We start from the raw sequence: 26,570 nt of genomic DNA on the forward strand, positions 1-26,570 counted from the left end.
TACTGAATAAACCTGAACAAAAGCTCCATGAAATTTAATGTTTCACTCAAATAATAAATTGCATTAAATGCAGATCTTATTGAATAATCCACGGATGTTTGATGAAATCAAATTTCATTTTAGGAATCAAACGTGAGGTAGCAAATGCCTTTTCTCTGTCTGAGTTCATGGCCTTTTCAGAAAATGGCTAAATTATGTTTTGGTTCCTATGAAATTGAATAAGTAGCTAACATTGTATGAATACTACAGCCTACTATTACTTAAATTATTAATCAATATAAATATTAATAGCCTAATATGTGTTTGTATAAACACATTTTAAGCACAGCCCAAAACATTTTGCCAACACTAGCGTGTTGTGTAATAGAGATGCCCTGGCGCGTGACTTGACAGGTGAATTAAAACAAACAGGGCACATGTGGGAAACTGCTACTGCACGAGCTCATGACGGGCGCGCGATGAACACCTGTGCGCATCTCTGCGCACCGGTATAGAAGTATAACGCATTTACACACCTCCTGACAGTAATTTTAGCCAGAATTTATAGATGTTAAAGAGTAGACAAGTTAGCGTCGCTCGCGAGGGAAGATGACATGACGGTTATTGACATTTGCAAAGTGCTCGCGCTGCATTTGCGCCTTAATATAAGGCACCTGAAGGGGCTCGCGCTGATTAGACCCCAGTAAAGAGGCGTTGAAGAGCGGCTAAGGACAACTGTGAATGAATAACAAAGTGCCAAAATTGAACTGTGCGCTCACTCAAATTTAGACATCCCAAAAGCAGTCATTGCGTGCGGGATACGACTTACAGTCTACGTTTAGCAGGAAATATTTGACATTAGCTGAACGAGAAACTTATGAACGAGAATTATATTCAGAGAAGTACAGACGTCGTGTGCTGTCGCCTGTAGCTCGCGATGCGCCTCAGGTAGAGCGCGCGCACATTAACTGCTTTGAACTGCATGTAGCGCTTTAGCCAAGCCCAGTGTTGGATTTAAATAGTCCAGTTTTGACACATTTGCTTTGCTCAACCGAGCATTGGCGCTAAGGTAACCATTCTTGGCTCAGAGCCTGTTGTTTAGAACACGAAACAAATTGACTTCTCCTCCCCCAAGTCTTTGCCTTTTGTAATTTGCTCTGGCGTTGTTGTTTGTGTGTGACCAGCCCTGGGATTTCACCTCGTCCTTGAGAGACCAGCGCAAATCAACCCAAATAAAACATCCCGACCCTGTTTACCTCTCCCGGAGGGTCGTTTTCCTTCGAGACACGTGGACGAAGCAATACACAAGATTAGGTGAGTGATTCGAGACCGCATTGAACTTTAACTTGTGAAATGTGCCTATGTTTATGTGTTCGGTATGAGAGCGCGCGGAGCCGCGGCTCGCGTGACTGCATGTTGTTGTGCGCCGTTAACGGGCAGGAGCTCCGCGGTCTCTCCCTCTCTCAGCCCGCTATTGCGATCTTTCCCTATTCCATAGTCATAGTAATCCAGCTGGGATTAGAGCTTGTTCCCCTCCAATCATCAGCAACTCGATCATTCCTGCCTCAAACCGTTGCAGCTCTCAATCCAAAAAATGCTGTCAGTTTCACTATATCCTCATTAGATCTTTACAGAATTATTGATTTCTTTTCAGTATATGCACAGCAGCTAAATGAAAATTTGCACAGATGTGTAATATACTTGTTATTCTTTCACACCAACTTTAAATTTGTCTCTTACACATCTTTGAAGAGTTAGCCCACAGACAGTGTAGTATTTTGGAAACAATGTAAAGAATAACCATTCAAAATTATATATATATATATATAATTTTGAATGGTTATTCTTTACATTGTTTACAAAATAAGTTGTAAAGCTAAAATATAGTCTTAGGACAGAATAAAAAAGCTTAATCGCTCTGCTGAAAAATTAAACTACTTAATATGAACAGAAGATAGTGTTAGTGCAGATGTGCAATGGTCAGTAGATGAGCCTTATGATTAATTATGTAGTGCAGTATTGTAAACAATGTGGCAAATCAGTACTTAAATATATTTACAGTGAACTTTCACATATTTTGAAAAGTAAATTGGTATTTCTTCTGTTAATCGGTGTATTGAAAACTATTATATCATAGCAAACGCATCTCTGAATTGTTGTTTTGACATGCACTTAATTATAATTTTCTTAATATAACATAAGAGGCACTTTGACATTTAAATAAGAGATGAATATTGTTTGACTTCTAAAATGAAACTTTATGAAGTTCAGTCACCTCCGGACGCGTTCAAACTGTTACACTCACTATCCTTTTTTAATTTTAGGTGTGTACTGTACAGTATATCATTCTATGTGCAGTTTCTTGCACTTATAAATATGACTTGCACAGAAAAAGTATGATTTTTAAATATTTTAATGGCTCTTACTGCTGTATAACAGATCACAGTGAACTCCATCATAAAATCCAGCTGTTGAGTTCACACATAAATCTTATGAAAAATTAACGCCGACTTCTGTTGAGAGGAGAGAAGTAATTTGCTCAAGTAAGTCGTATATTACTGGGTTGACTTTAATACGCTTGTGATTGATTTCAATGTTCACAAATTTATAAACGTTGTGATAAAGTAGTCGTATAATCAACTAGTGTGATTTCTATAATTTATTATAGGAATGTAATGTAATGTAATAGGAAGAAAAGGGTTTAACAAGCAAAAGAGAAAAAAGTTCATATGAACTCTGATGGAAATCCATAATGCATTTTGTTGTTTTGTCAGAATAAATTCATTCTCTTTTCTTAGTGGGGTCATGTTGAATGCACAGAGGCTGTTGCTTTTTATTTGGCAAATGTTTTAACACTTTACACAGAGTGAGTTTTGGCTATTACCCACAAAGCCTTGCCTCATAATGCTGTCATAATTTGAATAATGACTGCTTTTTTTCTTATTATTTTTCCCTCTTATAAGAGACAGTTTTTGTGTTTCTTCATTCAGAAGCCACTGACTTTGTTCTGAATGAATGCTTCTCTGATAAGTACGTAACCAGACATTCAATCTTAGACGTTGCTGTTTTTAATACCAGAACTCCAACAGAAGCTCCCATCAAAAAAACACTCTTGTCGAAAATATCATGTCGTAAGAGTTATTTTAGGCCGTGTTAGTTGCAGAGTTTCTCCATATCTCCACGCAGAATCAGGGATTGGTTTCCGATTGCAGGGAGGGAGAGAAAAATCTCTCTCTCGCTCTCGCTCTCTCTCTCTCTCTCTCTCTCTCTCTCTCTCTCTCTCTCTCACTCACTCACTCACTCACTCATTTACTCTTGTCATTCAGATAGATAAATTCACATTGCTTTAGATTATCTCTTAACCAGTTCTGTGAATACATCGCTCCGGCACAGCTGGATTATAGACCAGATATAGTTCTTATCTCTGAGGCCACATCTAAACTGACTCTAAAAAGAAAACAAAAAACTCAATGAAAAAGAAAACAGAGTTTTTGAGTGCTTTCTGGGGGAATTTCTAAGAGCCAGGATTTTTTATTTTCTGTTTTGTTTTTTCAATCTCGTCATCAGTTCATTTTCGTAAGGCAGGTTATTCACCATCATTTCTTTCCAAACCACAGAACTTTCTTTTTTCCATAGAACTCAAAAAGAGAAGTTTTGAAAGATGCACTGGCTTCTCTTTTCCATTCCATTATAATGAATGGGGGACTGGAAACTGTGGCTATCCCCATTATTCATTTTTTTGTATTCAACTGTGCTGCTTTTCCATTGTTTTTCTATGAAAATATACACTAGACGGACATGTTTGACCGTTGCACTGACATCTTGCATCTTTTTCAGTGTCTCACCTATGAAACAAAATGCAGCACTCAAGTTAAAAGAAGTTCAAACACATCTTTAGGCCTTGCGTTTTTTTTTCTTTTTTTTTTTTTTTTCGGTCCACTGCCCTGCATCTGTAGGTAAAAGTGACTCCATAAAAGTGACCCAAAATCGTTTCTGAAGTCATAACATTAGGTTGTTAATCACTGAAAAATATGTCCTTTTGTGTTCTGCAAAAGAAAGAAAATAAATGGAGTTTGCAATGACTTGAGGGTTAGTAGATGATCTCAAGTTTTGTTTTTTTGGGTGAGCTGTCCCTTTAAAGGTGCGTTGACCCTCAGGACCAGAAGAAAAGATCAGAATCCTTTGCGCCTACCATATCTCCTCTGTTGTCCGTTTGAACTGTGTTGATCACAGGACAGGAAACTGTAAACAAATTCTTCAACATGTGGCGGCCTGCTAGAGCATACTTTTCCTTTTCTATTTGTCTTTCTCTTTTTCTCTCTCTCTTCACCATGAGCGAAAAGCTTGCACTTCCTCCCACCTCTCTTACTTACTCTCTTTCTCTCTCTCTCCCGCTCCAACAAGCCAGCAGGAAGATAGTGCTAGCAGATCTTGGACTACGCTGAATAGCATTTGCCAAGACATATGAATTATAAGGCTAATGGGCTTAAAAGGCTTGTCTTAACATTGTCTCTACTTAACCATGCAGAAGCTGGCTTATAGAACGGCAGAAATAGATTGGGAACCAAAATACCCCAATTTTGAGGTCAGGATTAGAATGGATGAAAGACACTAAGTTTCTTTACGAAACCATAAAATATTCAATTGTTGGCAAATTGAGAGATATCTCTCCCCGTTGCTCTTCTCTGGCGAGCTGTCTGCCAAGCGCATTGTGATTGTGTTTTGACATGCAACTGATGTGATTCTTCTCATAACCACAGAATCTGGGACAGGTAGTCATTATCATGAGGGGTTGAAAAAAAAAAAATGCAGCGAGAACAAAGTAACTGAGTTTCTGGGCTCAGATTGTGCAGGCAGCCCAGCAGAGAAGCACTGGCCATGTGTTCGGGCCATTGCTCTGGTGGCTTTGGGCCGGGCATCTGCACAGCTGCACATGATGCTTGTGCTCCCTGCTCCAGTTTGGGGCTTGTGCGGGTCTCTGATTGGATACAAGTGCATCTGTGCTGTGCGCTTATTGGTTCTTAGTGCTTGCTGAACTCTTTCTAGTGGGGTCCAGTGTTTGAGTTAGTTGGATGGGATCTGAGGACCATTCCTGGCAGTTCCAGTTGTGTGGCAGGTCAGCTGCTTGCCTCCCTCCCCTGCCCTCTCTCAGGCCTTCTGAATAAATGAGCTATTCTGGGACATGCAAATATCTAGAAATCTGGAAAAGTCTGTGGAATATGTTCAGGGAATCAAAAATGCATTAAAACAGTGAAATGTTGTCAAATATTTTTATGATTGAAAAAAACTGCTTTTAATACATTTTAAAATGTCATTTATTCCTGTATTGGCAAAGCTGAATTTTTAGCAGCCATTACTCCAGTCTTAATCATTTGTAACATTACAAATGTGTCTACTGTCGTTTTTATTGATTTAATGCATCCTTGCTGAATTAAAGTATTAATTTCTTTTTAAAAAAATCGAACTGATGCCAGGTTTTTGAATGGTAGAGTATGTGTATATAAACAACTGTTAAAATAAATATATATATATATTTTATATATATATATATTTTTTAATTGGAAATACAAATAATTTAACTTTTATTGAGTGATTCAAGCTTTTTGACACAGCTTAATGTTGGGCAACTTTTTTTTTTCTCAGAAATATTTTTTTTTCTTTGGACAACTTACATTTGAGTTAAAGTTTTCATCTTAAGTTTAACTTTAAGTTGTTAAAAAATAATTATAATGGATTAATAGACTCCTGGTTGCCTTAGAAACGTGGAATGTGTTAAGCTGTTTTTTTATGTATATTATTATTATTAGAAACTTGAATAGGTAAGTGACCTTACAAGGGCCACATTCACACAGCAGCAGAAAACGGTTGTCAGTCCTGTATTTGAGTCCTTAATACGGTTAAGTTCACATACAGTACGGTTATTTACTGGAGTGACAACCGCATTCTATAACCGAACTCACATCCATATACTGTATTTTCAGGATGGTTAAAGACTCCGGGTAGCGCGTGTTTACATGCTGCTATTGGTTAATGAAGTTTTGATGGATGAACTCGCGGTTCAATTAGTCTCTTGTAATGTGAAAAATGATAATACTTTTCACTTTTTCGCCATCTTTAATATTACAATGGTCACTGTTGTTATGGTTACTAGTAAGAGAATACAGGCTTGACACTCGTTGCACGTTCATACAGGCAGTGTTCCAGACGCTACTGTATGTTCCTCTGTGAACGAGACATTTCAAGACTCACACCTGTAAGTAAATGCGAGTGTCAATCCCAAAAACTGACAGTGTGAACGTGGCCAATATGTCTCACTAATTTCAGAGTAACAAAACTGATGTGCATTTTTTTTTTTTTTTTGTGTGCACTTTTTATCAATTATTAATAAATGAAAACTACTTTTTCTGCAACTGTTGTTATGTGTCTGTGAAACTGTGCTTTTTACTTTAGGACATGCATAATTTTTCTATTGTTTTGTAGATAAACCTGCCCCTGAATGGAAATAATGTCAACCAGACCTTATGCCAGTGTTCTCAAACTCAGCTCCTGGAGGGCCACTGTCCTGCAGAGTTTATATTTAATCATTTAGCAGATGCTTTTATTCAAAACGACTTACAAATGAGGAGAGCAACAGAAGCACTCAAACCAACAATAGGGCAACAATATGCAAGTGCTGTGACTAGTCTTACTAGTTGTTTTACGCTATGAAGCCATTTGAAGCTTCTAGCTTTCGAACGCGCCTAATTTAAATATTGTGCGGGAAACAGAAATCCGATTTGGTTATCCAGATACAGAGGCCACTTCATGTGAACAAATGTAACCGCGCCGCGTCCTGATTGGCAAATGATCAAGGTGATCGCTTGTTAATGCCAAGTGTAAACGCTGCCTTAGGTTAGGTATTGGGGTGCAGAGCCAGTGGTTGTTCTGTAGGCAGACATCAGTGCCTTGGATTTAATGCAAGCGGCAATTGGCAACCAGTGCAATTTTATGAGGAGAGGTGTGACGTGCGCTCTCTTTGGCTCGTTAAAGACCACTCTTGCTGCAACATTCTGGATCAGTTGCAGTTAAGATCCAACCAGCTCTAGCTCACATGCTTGAAGGTTTCTAGTAATCCTGAAGACCTTGATTAGCTGGATCAGGTGTTTAATTAGGGTTGGAGCTAAATTCTGCAGGGCTGTGGCCCCCCAGGAGGCGCGATTTATTTTTTATTTTATTTTTTATTTTTTTCCCCAAACCAGTCCTGCGGAAATCCTGCCCTGGAGCCGATTCTAAAGATCTCATTGGCCATGTCCAATCACAGTAATGATTTCCTACACCAAACACTGATCCCTAAACCTACCCGTCACTGTAACCTCAGCCAATGAAATTGGTTGCAGGGCGGGATTTCCGCTGAACTGGTTTGGGGGGGGGAAATCACGCCTCCAGGAGCTGAGTATGAGACCACTGCCTTATGCCCTTTAAAGGGATAGTTCACCCAAAAAATGTTTTCATCATTTACTCATTCTTATGTTCCAAACCTGTAAAAGTTTCTTTATTCTGTTGAACACAACAGAAGATGTTGGTAACTAGACAGTTGACGGCACCCATTGACTTCCATAGTATTTTTTTTTTTTTTTTCCTACTATGGATGACAAATGACAAAATGTTCATTTTTGGGTCAGCTATCCCTTTAATCTGGCTATGCGAGACTTTTTGCCACCTGGTTGGTCATCATAAGTAAACTCCATCAGTGAATCAGTATATGTTGGAGGATGAAAGCTAGCTTCTCTTAAAATGTTTGCGATGGACAGTCTTGGGTGGCAGTGTCCCTCTATCACACAGAAACACTTGAAAGGTCCACCGTTGAAAGTGGATGTGTGTGAGGGCTGGGTTGCCTTGACACTTTGATCAATCAAGGATAAATGAGAGGACATGCTTTTATCGTGCTGAATAATAATGACAAGCATTTGTCGTTTGAATGCAAGTGTTCCTGAATGTACGTCAAGAGTTGATGCTCTATCACAAAAGCCAGGAACATTTTAAAAACTTCACGAAGACTTTGTTGAATTAATTGATCTATTCGTTTTTTTATATCACCTCCGTTTTGTGGTGTCAGATCTGCGACACTCCAGCCTTTGCTCAAAAGTGTTTGCTGAATAGCAGCTCATCTCATTGTTCCTTTTTCAAAACCGATTGTTCTCGAGGTCTTGTGGGATTTCAAGGTTTCTGTGTTCCTCCTCTAATCCCTGTCCTTAACCACCACACTCTGAGTCATCTCGCCGCATAACTCAACTATTTCGTTTAGGGAAATTAGTACGTTCCCGCCGACCCTGTCTTTCATCGTTTGCCGTGGTGCATATTTAAGTCCGTTCCTGGGCTTATTTTCTTAATTGGTGGCCTGTACTTGCTCAACACCGATTGCCTTTGATCATCTCAGATCATTACGTTTACCTCATTAATTTGCTCAATCCAGTTTTTTTTCCCCCTCCCCTGTTGAGCCAAATTTAAGGGCCCATGTAAAAATTGGATTAATAATACATTGTATGAGCCAAGAGAAAAATCAGCTCCCTTTGTGGTCTCTCTCTGTCTCCCTTGTCTTTCTTCTTACCCGCTGATTGTGTTTCCCTAGTGTGAAAGACACAAGCCAAACAATGCCTGATGAAAGGACACTCTCTGTGTTTGTTGCTGTTGACCTGAATCTAGTCTGAAAGGAAGCCACGGACAGGGCGGAGAGGAATGAAGATACAGGGAGGAACGGTATGGTTCTGTTTGCTTCGTGTGGTTGAGAAAGTTGCTGATTAGATCCCTAGTGCTGGTGGCGTCCTGCGCTGTGATCATGGCGAGGGAGGTTCTGTGTCCCTGTCTGTTGAAGACGCTTTGTGATCTGTCTGACCCTGCACTCCGACCCTTCTCTCCGGCTCTGTGTGGATATGTGCCTTATAAATGGATGTTGAGTTTATAGTTGACATCAAATCAAAATCGACACAATTTACTTTTGTGACACATTCCTGGTCTTATTGTGCACAATTCATTTGTGCGATTTATTCTGAAAGGTTTGTAGGGATGTATTGATAAAAAAAAATCTAGCTGATATGTTAAAGGGGACATAACAAACACAGTTTCTTCCAATTTAATGTTAATCTTGAGTACCTATAGAGTAGTATTGCATCCTTCATATCTCTGAAGAGTCTTTAGTTTTATCAGATTTATAAAAGACACAGATACAGCTGTTCCGCTTCTTTCAGAAAACAGTCGAGCTCCTGGAGGCATGCCGTGGGCGGAGCTAAAGAGTCACACAGACATTTGATGCAGTTTTACTTACTGCCTGCGGTTCCGACTCATGACCGGGATCTATTATCGCTGGGACCATCTCCATCTTTCAGTTTCAAACGATCTGCAAATCCAGCGTCGAACTGGGCCTTGTTTATAAAACATTCATCACTGAAATGGCGGGAACAAACAGACACACTTGCCCTGGAAAAACAAACTGCATCCACTGTGTCCTTAACACTGGGTTCTTTGGGAAGCTGAACAAGGAAATCTTTCCCTCACAACCAAAAACACACTTCTTTGGTGACATTGTTGATTTTGTGGTCTAAAAACAAAATGACAAATCTTTCTCAAGCTAGTCCTGTGCAGCACTGCCGACGACTTCCGTAACCTGAACAAAGCACATGGGTGTGCTCTTGCTCTCGCTCTGGTTGATGTGTGCGTGCGTTCTTCTGAAAAAAAAAAAAAAAAAAGTTCCCATACAAGGAATTCTGTCTTTTATGATGTCATACAGGGCCATATTAAAAAAAAAAACTTTCTGAAACTAATACGAACCCTGAAGGATTGTATTTGGCACAGAAATACTCTGTCATACGTCCAACTCATTTTTTTGAAACTTTGGCAATGTACAGTGTAAATAAGTCAGAATGCATGAAATAGCATTAGACATCCCCTTTAAGGCAATAATTACCGGCCTTTTTCCCATAGTACATCTTGTTGCCATCATTTCCCTAGATAAACAACGTACTAGCTTCCACCTGATCTAAAAGAAACTGCGATTCATCAGACCAGGCATCTATCTTCCAGTGCTTCATACTCCAGTTCTGACGCTCACATGCCCATTGTAGGTGCTTTCGGCAGTGGAAGGGGGGGGGGTCATCATTGGCACTCTGACCGGTCTGCTGCTATGAAGCCCCATACGCAGCAAACTGCGAAGCACTGTGTGATCTGACACATTACTATCATGGGCAGCAGTAAGTTTTTCAGCAGTTTGAGCTACAGTAGCTCTTCTGTATGATCAGACCAGACAGGCTTGCTTTCACTTCACAGGCTTCGCTGTTGAGCGGATTCGTAAACACCTCTGATTGGCCATTGTGTTCACGTGCTCAACATATATGTTAACGCATGGGAGCGTCTGAAAGCACACGGAAGTGTTTGAATTTGAAAGCGTTTTTAAAGCGGGAGTGTTTGAAAGCAGGCGTCTATCAGCGGACCGGTGTGTATCTGTGTAAGCGCTTGGTGAAGAGCGTCGTTGACTATTTACAACATGTTTTTGAAGCGTTGATCATTGTAGCCAATCACAGACATATTTGATGAGCGCGTGAACACAATGGCCAATTAGAGGTGTTTACGAATCCGCTCAACAGCGCTCAAAGCATCACATTTTTAAAAGTTCATTACCGACTTGGTATTGAAGTCTGTACTTTTGACAACACTACAGCATACTAGGAGCACCCAACAAGACGTGTCGTTTTGGAGACGCTTTGACCCAGTTGTCTGGCCATTATTTGGCCCTTGTCAAAGTCACTAGGATCTCTTCGATTGCCCATTTTTCCTGCTTCCAAATCCCTTGGCAGATGCCATTGTAATAATATAAACAATGTTATTCACTTCACCTGTCAGTGGGTTTAATGTTGTGGCTGAACACTGTATTTTGCATCTCTATATGTTTATCTTTCTTGAATGAAATAACTTCATTCCTTTCCTTTTGTCTCCCACCTCTTTGCTCCATCCTGGTATATAATGGCAACTTTCTCAATGAACAAAATGAAGTTTCGCCCTTGTTGCAAATATCATGACTTCAAACAAATGATGTTTGAGCAAACGTTTTACAAATAAGTTTGGTATTTCATCACTGCCTTTCTTTGTCTACCACCGCTTCATCTTCATCTCCTGTTGTTTATCCTTTTTTTGTGTTGTCTTAATTTTAGTCTTTTATCCATGGTCTCTTGTCTCGAAATGTGTGCATTTGCCTCCCACACTTCTACCTTAAAAAGCCTCAGGCCTAACACTTTTGACAAAGATACATGTAGACTTTAAAAGCAAAGAATTCATCATATTTATTGTCTCGCTGCCAAATAGGGCACAAATAATCCACTCCAATTAGGTGTTTGTGCCATGAAAATTGGATTTTCTCTCTCTTATGAAAACGCATATTCCAGAACACCATTGTTGATTTTGAATTCCAGTGACGACAAGAGAACAACATGCCAGGTTGATTTCACACAACCATTTGCATATAGAGACCGTAGGTAAATATAGATCTGTATCTTTGGTGCATACTTTGTTTTTACTGTATTGAGGCCGTTATTGTCCTTCCCATGTGGCCGTATACATATCAATGTGACTGAATCTCACAATCCATGGACTGATGTCTCAGCCAGCACACAAAGGAGAACGGCTGTCTTTGTTGAGAGGCATTTATTGTCTTCCAACCCAGAACAAGCAAACAAACAAAGTCGTGAGGCGTCTATTGAGCAGATTGCAGCGCACATGATTTAGTCTCAAGGCTTTGGGCTTTTATGTCCACATGATTGTGTGTGTCTTCATATTGTTTGGTTTCAGACGTCTTCCATTATCATATAGATAACTGAACATTGTTACATGGATATGAGAAGCTGCAGCTAATGTAATGTCATCTCTTTGCGTGCGAGTGACTTTTTCCCTAGCTTTTATGATCCTGTCTTTCTACTTTATGGGAAGATTGGAGACCAGAGAAGAGGGGAAAAATACTATGGATTTTTGCACTCAATAAATCAATGACCTACTTTGGTATTTTGTGAAACCTTGCTTATTTTTCACATGCCAGTGGGGGTCGTTCTGTTTATTTTGCTCTGTGTGTGTGTGTTTCTCTGAGTGTGTATGTCATCGTTCAGGTCCCAAGAGAGTGTTTCGGATCTATACTCATTGGCCGGTTGCAGCGGTTGAGCTCTGGTTCAGATCTGATGGCGAGTGTCTCGTGACCACTGATCTGAGACCATCGCTGCCATTGATGTTAAATGATTCCATCAGGATTTGGATGTGTTACACTGGTCTTAGGTCAGTGTAACAGGATGACCTACAGTTTACCCTGAAAGTCCTCCAAGTGTGCAAAAGCACTCACTGTTCCCACTTTGCACAATGCTTGGTTACAGTTTTGCTCTATGAACCCAATACATCCAAAAACAATAGCAAAGGGGTCAATGATATGTTACTTTTTTTGTTTTTTCTGTTTATATATATATATATATATATATATATATATATATATATATATATATATATAATTTTTTTTTTTTTTTTTTTTTTTTCAAAAAAAAAATTCACATCAAAATAATGAAATTCTTCAAGGTCAGTATAAGTGCTTCAAAGGGATAGTTCACCCAAAAAAGAAAAATGCCCTATGATTTACTCACCCTCAAGCCATTCTATGTGTATATGACTTTCTTTTTTTCAGATGAATACAATCAAGGTTTTATTAAATAATGTCCTGGCACTTAAATAATGGCAGTGAATAGAGAATGAGATTTTGAAGCCCAAAAAAGTGCATCCATCCATCATAAAAGATATCCACATGGCTCCGGGGGTTTAATAAAGGCCTTCTGAAGCGAAGCGATGCGTTTGTGTAAGAAATGTATCCATATTTAAAACTTTATAAACTAAAATATCTAGCTTCCGGAAGACGGCTGTACGCATGTCGACTTGCGCCAAAAGAGTAACCCCTGACGTGATGTAGGAGTAGCGTAAGCTTTGACGCCTCTTGCTGTTCAGACAAATAGGGCTGTGCAACAAACTCAAGCTTCTGTTCTCTTATATCAAAATCCTCCGACATTTCTCTTTAAAAATTCTCGTTTTAGACTTCTAACTCATGACCGGTGTTTTGCTCTATCCTCTTCGCTCCCGCGTTCGTCAATACGTCATGTGCTGGGTCAGAGTTCACTCTTTCACCGTAAATCGATGCGTACGGCCGACTGTCGGAAGCTAGTTATTTTAGTTTTTAAAGTTTTAAAAATGGATATTTTTGTTACACAAATGCATTGCTTCACTTCAGAAGGCCTTTATTAAACCCCTGGAGCCGTATGGATATCTTTTATGATGGATAAATGCACTTTTTTGGGCTTCAAAATCTCATCCTCTATTCACTGCCATTATAAAGCTTGGAAGAGCCAGGATATTATTTAATAACTCCAAATGTATTCGTCTGAATGAAGAAAGTAATATACACTTATATAGGATGGCTTGATGGTGAGTAAATCATGGGGTAATTTTCATTTTTGGGTGAACTAACCCTTTAATATATTAAATATTTAGATTTTTCTGTGGCAAAGTTCAGACTGTAAATGTAATGTGGTGTAAAATAATATTTTATATTTTTATTTTATTATAATTTTATTATAATTTTATTATATATTTTTATTATTATATAATTTTATATATATATATAATTTGTAAAAAAAAAAAATGCTATTATAAATATAATTATTTTTTTTTTTTTTTTGTTGACCCAAAGACCCTCTTCCCTTTAGAACTGAAGTGTGTAAATTCTGTTCCACTTGCGTCACCAGATGATGTTTGGGATTGGTCAGGTTGTGCAAACAAACAGAGAAATGCTTTGATATCAACCTATGAATGTTTGTCTTAATCATATCTGCATATTACGCTGCATAAATTGGAGGTAGTATTTTAACGCAGCAAAAACTTACGCACTACAGCTTTATAAAGTCAAGCCTTTGTTCTGTGATATAGTGCAAATGTGAAACCCCTTAGAAATTGTGATCGGTTTTGTCTTGCGCTGTAAGGGAATTCTCTGTAGCTTATGGAGCACATAATGAGCTATTCCATAAAGTTTGATCATACGTTCTTTTAGCTGTTACAGATATAATACTTGGAAGTATTTGCCAATACGTGTGTGTGTTTGTGCATGTTCTTTGTCTCTGTGGTTTCATCAAGCTTGTGTGTGTGTGTGTGTGTGTGTGTATGTGTGTGTGAGCCCCTCTGCCTGAGAGCGTCCCTCTGATCTTCCCTGTGCGTTCTCTCACTTTCAACATCTTCCCTTTCTTATGGAAAAGAGCCAATTAGAGTTGTGTCTGTTTGTTTAAAACAAAATGGCTTTTAATTAGTCTGATCAAAACCTCACTTCTGTAGGCCCCGGGATCCACTTTGTAGTTCCCCTCTAGATTGCGGATGGTTTTGATGCTGGCTGATAGGACAGGAAGACAATCTGATGGCTTTTAATGAATGCTCTTACTTTTGTCTGCTCATACCTTTTCTCTTTTTCCTTTTTCTTTCTCTCTCCTTTGTTGTATTGTTCCCGATGCCCCCACCAAACCCACCCGCCCCGCATTCTGTCGTTTTCAGAAAGGCCACTGTTCGTTGCGCTCCCACCCGGTGTCCTGCAGCTGGGGATTGTGGGTAAATGTGGATGTGACCTCATCCTCAGGTGGTGCCTGTGGGGCCTGCTGCTCCTTATAGTCCTGCTCTTCTGTCCTTAAGAGACTTCATGCAGACATAATACAGGCTTTCATTAAAGGGCGTTTGGGCCAAGGGCGAATCTGCTTCTCTGAGGCTTCTGTCAAAGGAACCTTATCTATTATGAGAGAGTCTTTATCTTACGCATTTTCTCTGGTGCCCTCTGTACTGTTCGAGTGGAACAAAAGAGCTCTTTGCTTGAGAAAGTGAATTTATTTCTGACATTGTGGTCATTGAACTCAGCCCTCTGTGAATTAAATTGCCCCGGTTGTGCTCGAGGGATCTTCTCTGTGTTAAACATGGCCTCATCACCAACTGGGATGTTTATTGTATTGGATTGAGTCAAGTGTTCAATGAAAGTACAAACTAGTGATATTCAACTATTTTGAGATTATCGACATCCAATGAACACGAGTGTTATCCACCACAAAAAAATACGTACTGTAAATACATACTGTATATAAATTTACAGACAAGATTCAGGTAAATTCAAAACTCTTCTGCCAGCACTGCTTCCACTTCAAACTTCTCACATACTCTGTCTGGAATGCAGAAAATACTTACAAGCAAAGTGAAAACAACTGTACCTTTTAAACACAGTTTAGCCAATGAATCAGATGACTGAAAATGTATTCACTAACAAAATATAACAGAATAAACAGAAATTGTTTATTATCTATTATGCAGCAGAAAACAAACTGTCTGTTCTACAGAAAATAACAGAATAAACTGAAATGTTTATTCTGTTTATCAAAGAAAAATTAACAACAATAAATGATAAAAATAAATTATCAACAATAAATTTCTGTTATTTTCTGACTGAATATTGAGTAAAAAATATTCTCAATATCACTTTTTTTTTTTTTTTTTTTTTTTTTTTTTTTTTGGTGTTTTGTTGTTTAGTGTGTTGTTTTGTTTTGACACTAAATGTTCTCACTACCTGAAAGCTGTGTTTCTTTGTTCTGTTATTTTCTGACTGAATACTGAGTAAAATATTTGCAATATCATACTTTTTTTTTTTTTTTTTTTTTGCTGACTTTTTGTTTTGTTTTGTTTTATTTTGGGGTTTTTTGGACACAAAATGTCCTCACTACCTGAAAGATATGTGCGTTTCTTTGTTCTGTTATTTTCTGACTGAATACTGAGTAAAATATTTGCAATATCATACTTTTTTTTTTTTTTTTTTTTTTTTTTTTTTGCTGACTTTTTGGTTTGTTTTGTGGTTTGGTTTGGTTTGGTTTGGTTTGTTTAGGTTTGGTTTGGTTTGGTTTGTTTTGTGTTTTGGTTTGGTTTGGTTTGTTTTGTGGTTTGGTTTGGTTTGGGTTTTTTGTACACAATGTCCTTGCTACCTGAAAGATATGTGTTTCTTTGTTCTGTTATTTTCTGACTGAATACTGAGTTAAAATACTCGCAATATCACACTTTTTTTTTTTTTTTTTTTTCATTTGCTGACTTTGTTTTGTGTTGTTTTATTTTGACACAAAATGTCTTTACTACCTGAAGGATATCTGTCTCTTTGGCTATAAATAATTTTGAGCATTAGGTTTGCTGACATCAATTTGGCAGGCAGTGTTTCAGAGAGAAGGAATGTGGTTAAAGTGGTGAAATTGTTTTAACACGCATCATACATATAGTGTATATCGGCAATCAGCCACCGTGTTGTCTTGTACATCGGCAAACTGAAAAAACCTATAACGGTTGACCACTAGTACAAACTGGATATTGTACTTGATGGCTGTTGTTTGCTTAGGTGAGAGAAGCATGTGTGTTATCTCTTCAGAAGTAGGTTTAGATCAAACTGACATTCAGGGTGCAAACATAAGGCATCTAATCAGTCTTGCTCAGGTCAAACGGACTTCTAATTGACATGCCATGTGTGTATGTAACGAGAATCTGAAACAGGTTACACTGACAGCTGTCAGTACAGAGTCGGAAACGCAGTTCTACTCGTTACCTTAGGATGCAGACATATGTATCTCTGCAGCTGCGTTGCTTGCCTACATCCCCACTCTTTCGCTCACTACACTCCCGTCTCTCTGCAATTGGATGCAGTGGGATTTCTTTAGCAGTGAGAGACACTGAAGGAAGTTTGACATGCATTCCTTCAAAGTGAGACACTCTATCCTGAGCGCGAGTTTGGGCCTGAGGGTCTGGTACCCTTGAGCCGGACTTTCAGACTACTTCTGTTTCTGTTCATGCAACTTGTTCGTTTTCTCTTGTAGCCCACCAGAATTTCAAGCCCACATTTTTTCAATCCCATTTGGCGTGTCGGTATTTGGTCTGACAGGCCGTTTTCAATCAGGCAAATTGAGACAGTCGGACGTTTACAGGCTGCTTTCTTCCCGTCATACGTGATTTATTTTACGAGTCTGACCTGACCCAGTGATCTTTTTTTATGCCCATGAGACAGAGACACTGAACAATCAGAATGTTTGATAGCACTCTTTTATACGCTTTATGAATATTTCATGTATTTTGGCCCTGCATGTGGATTTTGAAGTGAGACACAAAGAAAAACAGTGTGAAAAAGAGAACATCTCTCATTCTCTCTCTGTGTGTGTGTGTCTGAGTAAGAAAGAGAGCACATGGTCGATCCTCAGTGCTTTTTTAAAGTCACCTTTGCTTTCTTCCTAATGTTTTACAGGATGTTCAGTCACATTTAGACGTGGAATATGATGGACAGTCCTGTTTTACAGTATAAATATAGTTATACTTAAACTAGTTTGGGCAGTATAACCAGAATTTATAAGTACTTTTATATAGTAACCATCTATATCACAATATAGTTATGTTGTTGGATTTTCAACCCCATGAAGTGTTAGATAATACTGTACATAGTTATGGATCAATGTCTATTTTCTTCTGATTAATATCTTTAAAATTATTCAAAAAGTATTTCAATGTTTAAAATAATTTAAAAGGCATTTTAATATTTTAAAATAATTTAAAAAGTAATTTTATATTATTAAAAGTGCTTGTCAATACCAAATACTTGACTGTATTTGTAAATAGCCTATATGAAACAATACTGCATATGTTTCCTATGCATGTGTTTGTTTGCCATCTCTCCTGTAGATCTCGCTCTAGTCATCGTGCTGTATGCATCCCGGGTCAGTGAGCGTCTAATCGTGATTCATATTCTCCAGTACAGGGTGTCGTAAATGGGCGGGCAGCCAACGTGTGCCGATGGATCCTGTGTGTCTGACCTGTGTGTTAATACAGGCGGCACTTAATGCAGTCCTGCCGTTTGCCTCCATTTCCACCTAATTTGATTTGGCCCTAAATGTCACTTCCATTGCATTGATTAAACCTCAGAGCTGCCACCGAGCTGGTCCAGGAAGGTTAAGGAGACAGGATGGAAGCTGTCACAGGAGCACAGCTGACCCATCAATAGAGATACACATGCACACAAATGCATACAGCTAAGCACTGACCCCAGTATTATGGTCCGTACAGTATTATTAACTCAAAGCAGATCATAACAGTGTTTTGGGCCACTGATGCTGTTTGCAAATACAGCAAAACCTGAAATCAGTCCCTCCGTCCGTCCATCCATGCATTGTTCTATCTGTATGTCTATCATTTGTTCTGTCTATTCTGGCTATCTAACGCTTTATTGTTCGTTCTTTATGGCCTTCTGGCTATCAACTTATATGGACGCCCACAGAGCCCATGTCCGTATATGTGTGTTTCTGCTTTGGTGGCCAGTAAGTTTGCCCAGTAGAAAGTTTTGAACAAAAATTAGAGTAAACATTGCCTATTGACCATACAGAATCAACATTTAACACATTACCCATCTATTAATTACATACTGATGACCAGTGTTGCCAAGTTTCACTAGAGAAATAAACAACCTCGTCTGAAAAAACATGCCCAAAATAGCGACCCTTGGTTTTGGGTGGTGGGGCATATGCACGTTATGCAGTCTACATATGGCACAATTTTGAAAGTGATTTCCAGTTTTCTATTATGTTCGGCCAAAAACATTGATCATTTTTAGTCCTTAAACCATTTTTATTTCGAAAAGTCCTCCTACTTTCCTGGCATGTTATTCAAGGACCATCTCATCATGGTATGCACTGAATTAATGGTGATTTTAATGTCCTCAAAACTCATAAGACATGTAAAGACATTGTCCTGAAATGTTTGCCAACCAAATTTCAGTTAGGCATTTCACTTCGTCTTTGCTTTCAAGGTTATACCATGATTCGTTTTGAGAGTGGCAAAACAAACAAAAAAACAAACAAATCAAACACTGTTGCTTTTCACGCAAAATACGTAATTACTCCTCATAATCCTCATCGTTTTCAAGCGGGGCAAGTCCACCAGGTGATCTCGGACTAATTTGTTTTAGTGCGGACATAAGCACGATCGCCGTGTTCATATATGCCTAAATGAACCGAACTAAGGGAGAAATTGCGCCAGTTTTCTGGAACAAAAGCACCAAGGTGTGAAAACAATCCTTTCATGCCCCTGATACCACAGTGCTCATTCAAACAGATAGAGCAGCGATTGCCATGGCACGGACAGAGGCTGTGTCCGAAATCGCCCCCTACACCCTCATTCACTATTCCCTATATTAGTCCACTAATGTAGTTTACTTGAGGAGTGAATGAAAACAAGCGATCGAATTCGGACACTAGGTCCACTTTTGCGTACTTTCTGCTAGCTGTTTAAAAATCATTTGACACTTAGCTAACTAGCAGCTCCAGTAGTAATGAAAAGATTTATCTTGAAACCTGCTATGCATATAAACCTTAATTAAACAATTTATTAATTAATTAAAAAGGAATTTATACCTGTATGATATTACGCTGTACCCACATTGGACCACCGGTTTGGAAAATGAATGGATTGAGGATTCAGCTGCGGGCGCCGCCTTCTGGCAAGACACAGGAATTCATTCGGTGTGACCCTCACAGTGCATTTTGGGTATTCTCTAGCTGTTGAGTGTACATCGGTTGTACACTCGTTATTGCTGCGCATTGTGGGATTGAATGAGTGCACTCGATAACATCCACCATGGTTTCGGACACCACAACAAATGGCTGTCCCTTTGAATAGTGCCCTATTTAAGGTTATAGGGAGCGATTTCCGACACAGCCAGAGAAAAATTGTCACATATTAACGATAAAGCAGTAGCAAGTTTTGTCCTATGGGTGCCAACCATTAACAAGCCCAAATACACAACTGTATGACGGAAATAAGGCCAAAAAACACAACCCACGACTGTTGATGACTCATTAATGAGAAATCAATTACTCATTAAGGGTAACCTCATTAAGGGTAACCAGCGCTGTCATCCACATTAGTTTTTGAGTGTGTGTGTGTGTGTGTTGCATTTGTGTGCTATTTATTAGCGAGAAGGGACTGTAGCTAGTCTGTATTATATTGCTGACAGATGAAGCTGGTGTGAGCACTTTGGCTGAGCACCCCTCTGTTGTTCTTGCTAACCTGTGTGCTGTAGTGACAGAATCAGAGCAGTCTGACTTAGACTCCTGTTTTCCTGGATCACTGAAATTTCTCCTCTAATTTATGATTTGCTGTAATCCTGCCAACGAGTTATAGGAGCAGCAGGTGAATCTGCCCTATATAAGGTGTTGAGTGTGTTTTCATGCTGCTCATGAGCCGTACCAGAGCTTTGGATGAAACACACACATACGTATGTGCACACATTGTCTTGTATATTATGTCTCTTGTATTGCTATAACTCTTCCAATTTTTTTTTTTCTCTCTCTCTCTCTTCAACTGTTTACCTTTTCCTTTCACAAACCAATGTTCCCTTCCCAGTGGTCCAAATAATACATGTCCACCTGACAATAGTTCATTAATTTTGTATGCAGTGAGGTACAAAGTTCCCAAATGTTGTATTACAGTTTCTAACTTTCTCCATCCATCCATCCATCCATCCATCGCGACTGCCATTTCCCCAGTGAATGAGCTTGAAGTTGAGTAATTTTGCCCTCTTAACCTGTTAAACAATTATCATGGTTGGCATTCTGTTTCTCAGGGCTGAGTCATGTGAACAACACTGTCAATACAAGACCTGAAAAGCGCTTTCACATCTCCACATCTTCACATACATATAGTACTTGCAAAGCATCAGTGTCAACAACAAGGCTTAAAGCAGTATGAACACTTAAAGAATGAAATCTAGTCTTTTTTGTGCTTGGTATCTTGCGTATGTATAAGGAAGGAAAAAAATAGATCTTCAAGCACCAACAGGTTTATCGAACAGCCTGGAAGTGCAGTTACGCTGTAGCTAAAAGTGAGTGTTTCAGGGGCTTCAGGACTGACTGTGCCAGTTGTGAACTTTGTAATAGTGTTTAAAGCCCTGTGTCCACCAAAGTGTTTTTTTTTCCCCTGAGGCTAGATTTTTTTTTTTTTTTTTTTTTTTCAATTGCTTTCAATTGGAGCGCCACATTTTTTATTTTTTTTTAAATGGCAGAAGTGTGACGAGGCACTGAGAGTCTATTTCACGCATTTTTTCCAGTCGCTGATAGTTGAAGAATGTTCTACTTTGGGTAAAACGCAGCGCTCATCACTGTCACTTTTTATTCAGCTGTCCAATCACAGTGGAGGAGGGGCGGGACAAATACAACACCGACCAACCGCAACATCCTGCTTGTACAATGGCAACAGATGACGACAAAATCATTTAAAACAAGCCAGAGCAAATACTTTACATTGTATTTTTACATTCAGAAACTAACTGTCTGCAAAATCAGATACTAGTAACACTTATGCGGATATTCCATATAGCAACCAAAGCATTTCAACTGAAAAAACAAAAAGAAAAAAACGCTGTGCTGCCGAAGCGCTCTCAAGCGCCCACAGCAAGGCATTTTCAGAAGAGCGCTGGCATTTTCAACAGCTTTGGTGGACACACGGCCTAAGGTTCAGGAAGTGTTCTTGTTTGATTTCTACAGATTAGAGAAAAACACTGCACAGGCCATCACAGGTGTTTAAAAATGAAAAAATCTGTTGCTTAATATCCATGTCATTTCAAACTCCTCTTCGATAGCAAACAAAATGAGATGTTCTTGCAACTTTCCATATACAACAAAAGCATGTGGTAACCATGGGCTGTAAACCTTTTTGCTTTTTTTCAGAAGCTCGAACAAAATTTGAGAGCTATTTGCAGTATAGCAGTATATGACCCAGTTTCATGGTGCTTTTTGACCTTTTTGGAGCCCGACAGCCTCTGGGCACTGATTTTGTTGAATTAAAAAGAGCAGCAAAAACATAATGCTAAATATCTACCTTTGTGTTACAAAAGAAGTCATCCAGGTTCAGAACAACGATGACCATAAATGATGACAGAATTTTCACTTTTACTAACCATTACTTCAAGTCTGTGGCTGGACACACGCAAACCTTTTGCTCACCATCATCTCTTCAGCATAAGGTCTCATTGTCACCACAATACTAATGTTACAAACATCTAGTTCTCAGGACAAAGGCGGAGTTGTGCCTTTAACGGTGCGGAGTTAAATATTTCATCCGCACTGCTTGGCTGTCGAAGCCAATTGCCTGCGCCACTAAAGAGGCAAAGTAACACAAGCTGACAGCAGCAGTCAGTGTAATGTGCTTTAGAAAGACGAGCAACAGCCTTTAACATAAACACTGTCTCTGGTGCAGTCAGAAGACCTCCACATTAGTGTTTCTGTTCCCCTGGAACGTAAACACAGGGCCCGATGTCTAACCTGCCTCACAAGCAGACCTCTACACCCTCGGGATCACGGCATTTTTGGTTCTGAAGTCTCTTCCATGTTAAACGTTTGACAGTATATTGTGAAAAAATAGTTGAGTGTGTAAAGAATCATTTGAACAAATACTCTCTTCACTGAACATCAGCGTTTTGAGTCTGAATGGGAATCGGAGAATTATTGAATGAGATCTTGTTTTTCGGCAAATAAAACATGAATGAGAATCTGTTTGTTTGTTTGTTTGTCTTTAACCAAATTGAGGAAAACTATTTATTTGCTTTGCTGTCATGTGGAGCGGTGTTATTTTAGTTATTATTGTATTTATTAATATTTTAAAGCATTTATTTTTATGTTTTTAGTATTCATTTTAATTTTAGTTTGTTTTAGTAATTTTTTTTGTGTGTGTGTGCTTTTGGCATTTTTATTATTAATTTTTTTTAATTTATTTTTATTTAATTATTATTAATTAATTTTTATATATATATATATATATATATATATATATATATATATATATATATATATATATATATATGTGTGTATGTATATATGTGTATATATATATATATATATATATATATATATATATATATATATATATATATATATATATATATTACAGAAATTACAGAAAAAAAAAATATATATATATATATATATTTTTTTTTTTTTTCTGTAATATATATATATATATATATATATATATATATATATATATATAATTTCTGTATTCAAATTGCATATGTTTGTGTGTATATATATTTAGTATAGGGAATACACATAAACCATTGACTACGACTTTTCCCTCAATAAACTCCTAATTTACTGCTTAGTAAGCCTAAATTTAAGATTAAATGTATAAATATATAGACCTGGTTATTGTGTTATTAGGTATTTAACACATTCCGTTTATTCATACTATTCCTAATAGAAATCTTACCTGTTTCATTTATGTATGTGACAAATATGTATGACTGACATTTTAAATACAATTTAAACATAAATTTAGGCCTAAATAGTTTTTGAGCTTGTTAAGCAAATGATTCAGTGAATGATTCATTTGTTGCCACCTACTAATATAACCTACCGAAATGAATCAGTGAAAGAATCTGAGTGGATCTTTTTCGTGAACAGAATCAAAAGGTTCAAGTCACTGGGATAATTCCACACACACAAACTCCACTTGCTCCCAATGACAGAGTCGTGGTGAGCTGATGGAAAAGAAAATGTTAAGAGTGAAAAGGATGAGATGAATAGGAGGAAAGTGAAAAATATAGGGGATAGGAAAGAAAGAAAGAGAGATAGAGAGAGAAAGAAATGAGCAGATTTCTTCCCCTCCCATCCTCTTGTTTGGTTCTCAGTGTGTGTAAATGGCCAGGGGGAAAATTGAGGGGGTAGAAACGCTCCTCTCTTGTTAAACTGCTGGCAGATGACAGAAAAATTAGAGGCATTTTGCTCTTGACAGGTTGTTGTGTTTCTTTTCTGCTTCAAATGGTTTGTGTCAGTTTGTTTTCAGTCAAGCTGTCTCTCCCTCACAATGCACGCGGTGTACAGGTTTTTGTTCCATTGGGGAAAAGGATCTGATATATCTAATGCCTTTCAGTTTGAAAAGAACAGTGGAGGGAAACACACTCACTGCTGTGTCTGCTAATTACAGTGGCAGACTTTGATTACTTGTTTGAAAACACTTTTCAAACATGCGTAATGATAACAATTAGTTACCGCTACATTTTCTCAGCATGCTCAGAATCTCTCTCTCTCTCTGTGTCTTGACAGCGTATCTTTCTTCTAGAGTTTGTGCAATGTGGAATGAACATTTGTCTGGATTTGGTCACATATGTCGATGTTAGCACAGTCTGCTGTGCAAATGACTGTGTTTAAAGGTACAGTTCACTCAAAAATGAAAAATCTGTCATCATTTACTTACACGCACATTTCCCACACCCATGTGACTTTCTTCTGTCAAACACAAAAGGAGAATTTTTTTTTTTCACTGAAAGTGACACCATAAAAGCATCATAAATACCATATTCCAAATCTTCTGAAGCTATATGATAGCTTTATGTGAGGAGCAGACTGAAATCCTCATTATTTACTGAAAATCTTACTTGAAAACTTTAGTCACCATTCACTTTCATTGTATGCGTATATATAAAAAAAAACTTGTAACTGTATGTAACTTATTTTGTGTCCCACAGAAGAAAGCAAGTCATATAAGTTTCGGAAAACATGTGGGCAAGGTAAATGGTGACCAAAATTCACTATCCCTTTATTGCTAATGGAAGTGAGATGATGAAGTCTGTCTGGAAAAATCTGGAAATGAGCTTCTGCACAAAACAAACAGTCTAAGATGACATTTTAGTCTTTTTCCTTTTGTTTTTCCAACCTGTTCCTGTTTAGTTTATGAATAAAGAACTAAGGTGATACAGAATGAATGACTTTTATACCATAATACAGAGGAAACTGTACATCCTGATTGTGTTTTCTATAAGTGAATCAGGGATTTAGTCCCGGAGCCTCTCTCTCAAACCGTGAAATCTGACAGACACGATGGAAAGCTAACTTCGTGTGACAGGAAACTTTCCATTTGTGCCGGATAGGCCTTCTTCTTGATTTGATTATTTCTGCCTGGCTTGTGCATTCCCTCACTCATCCAGGGATGGGGTTTGACAAGAGGCAGGAGGTCTTTATTTGATTACTTGTGCTTTGTATGTTTTTCTGCCGAGGTGGGTGGGATTTAAAGAGGCGTGGTGGCCTATTCCTGAGTAAAGGAACGTCTTAGACTTTGTATTGTGTAGTTTTGTGTACTCTTAAAGGAGTAGTTCACTTCAGAATTAAAATTTCCTGATAATGTACTAACACCTACGTAATCCAAGATGTTTATGTCTGTCTTTCTTCAGTCGAAAAGAAATTAAGGTTTTTGAGGAAAACATGCCAGGAGTTTTCTCCATATAGTGCACTTCAATAGGTTTCAATGGGTTGAAGGTCCAAATTGCCGTTTCATTGCAGCTTCAAAGGCCTCTACATGATCCAAGCCGAGGAATAAGGGCCTTATCTAGCGAAACGATCTGTCATTTTCTGCGAAGCGCCACACATTACGTAATCACGTTGGACCTTTCCAACGTGATTACGTAATACGTGGCGCATTGCAGAGCTAGTGCAAGACAAGCATTTGTGGTTAAAGTATGTTACTTTTTTTTTTTTTTTTTTTTGAAAATGACCAATTGTTTCGCTAGATTAAGGCTCTTATTCCTCGACTGGGATTGTGTAAAGCCCTTTGAAGCTGCATTGAAACTGCAATTTGGACCTTCATCCCATTGAACCCTGTTGAAGTGCACTATATGGAGAAAAATCCTGGAATGGTTTCCTCAAAAACCTTAATTTCTTTTCATTTGAAACAAAGACATAAACATCTTAGATGATGTGGGGGTGAGTAAATTATCAGGAAATTTTAATTCTGAAGTGAACTAATCCTTTAACATTGACATTTAGGGTCGTTCACACTTGTCATGTTTGGCTCGATTAAAACGAACCCTGGTGCGATTGCTCTGTTAGTGCGGTTCATTTGAACATATGTGAACGCTGCCCTCCGAACCCTGGTGCGCACCAAACAAGCGGACTGAGACTGCTGAAAAGTTGGGTCTCGGTCCGTTTCCAAATGAACTCTGGTGTGGTTCGAATGATATATGAACGCAACATGGACCAAAGACATGTAAACGAAGCAAAAACAGGAAGATGAGACCCTAAAAAGGACAGAATCCTCACGCATATTGGTTTTTCTCGTCATAGTCGCGAGTTTGCCCATCACAGGCGTCAGACGCGCGTCTCCATGCAGCAGATCGCTTGTGTGTGACAGGATGGATTCCCGCCGCTGTTTTGACTCCTTTACACATTTTATACGTTCTTCATGAGTTCCCAGCTGAACCAAATGAACCGAACTACAAGTGTGAACGCACCCAGTCTTATACCAGTTAGTCAACATGGATTGCTTCATCCAGACAATAAACAAAACTTTTAAATATATTATAATAGTAAACATTTTAAATTGTAATAATATTTCACAATATTATTGTTTTACTGTATTTTTGATCAAGTAAATACAGCTTTAATGAGCATAACATGCTAGACATTAAATTACATAAACCATTAAATCTTACCCACCCCAAACTGAATGGTAGTGTATCT

General features: G+C 38.3%; 1 protein-coding gene across 4 annotated transcripts in view; it reads left to right on the forward strand.

Moving 5' to 3' along the window:
• Positions 1 to 727: 727 nt before the first annotated feature.
• The window catches only part of sox5 (SRY-box transcription factor 5), a 210,874-nt gene continuing 185,031 nt past the window's right edge, over positions 728 to 26,570 (forward strand). For 3 of the 4 annotated variants that reach the window (XM_051890783.1, XM_051890781.1, XM_051890784.1), the window contains exons 1-2: positions 728 to 1,048; positions 1,164 to 1,293. The gene's annotated coding sequence lies outside the window, so the exon portion shown is untranslated. Of the gene's footprint in view, positions 1,049 to 1,145; positions 1,294 to 26,570 lie in introns of those variants that run through there. The other variant, XM_051890782.1, reaches the window with a different exon arrangement.

This window comes from Ctenopharyngodon idella, chromosome 4 (assembly GCF_019924925.1).
Source record: "Ctenopharyngodon idella isolate HZGC_01 chromosome 4, HZGC01, whole genome shotgun sequence".
Lineage (NCBI taxonomy): Eukaryota > Metazoa > Chordata > Actinopteri > Cypriniformes > Xenocyprididae > Ctenopharyngodon > Ctenopharyngodon idella.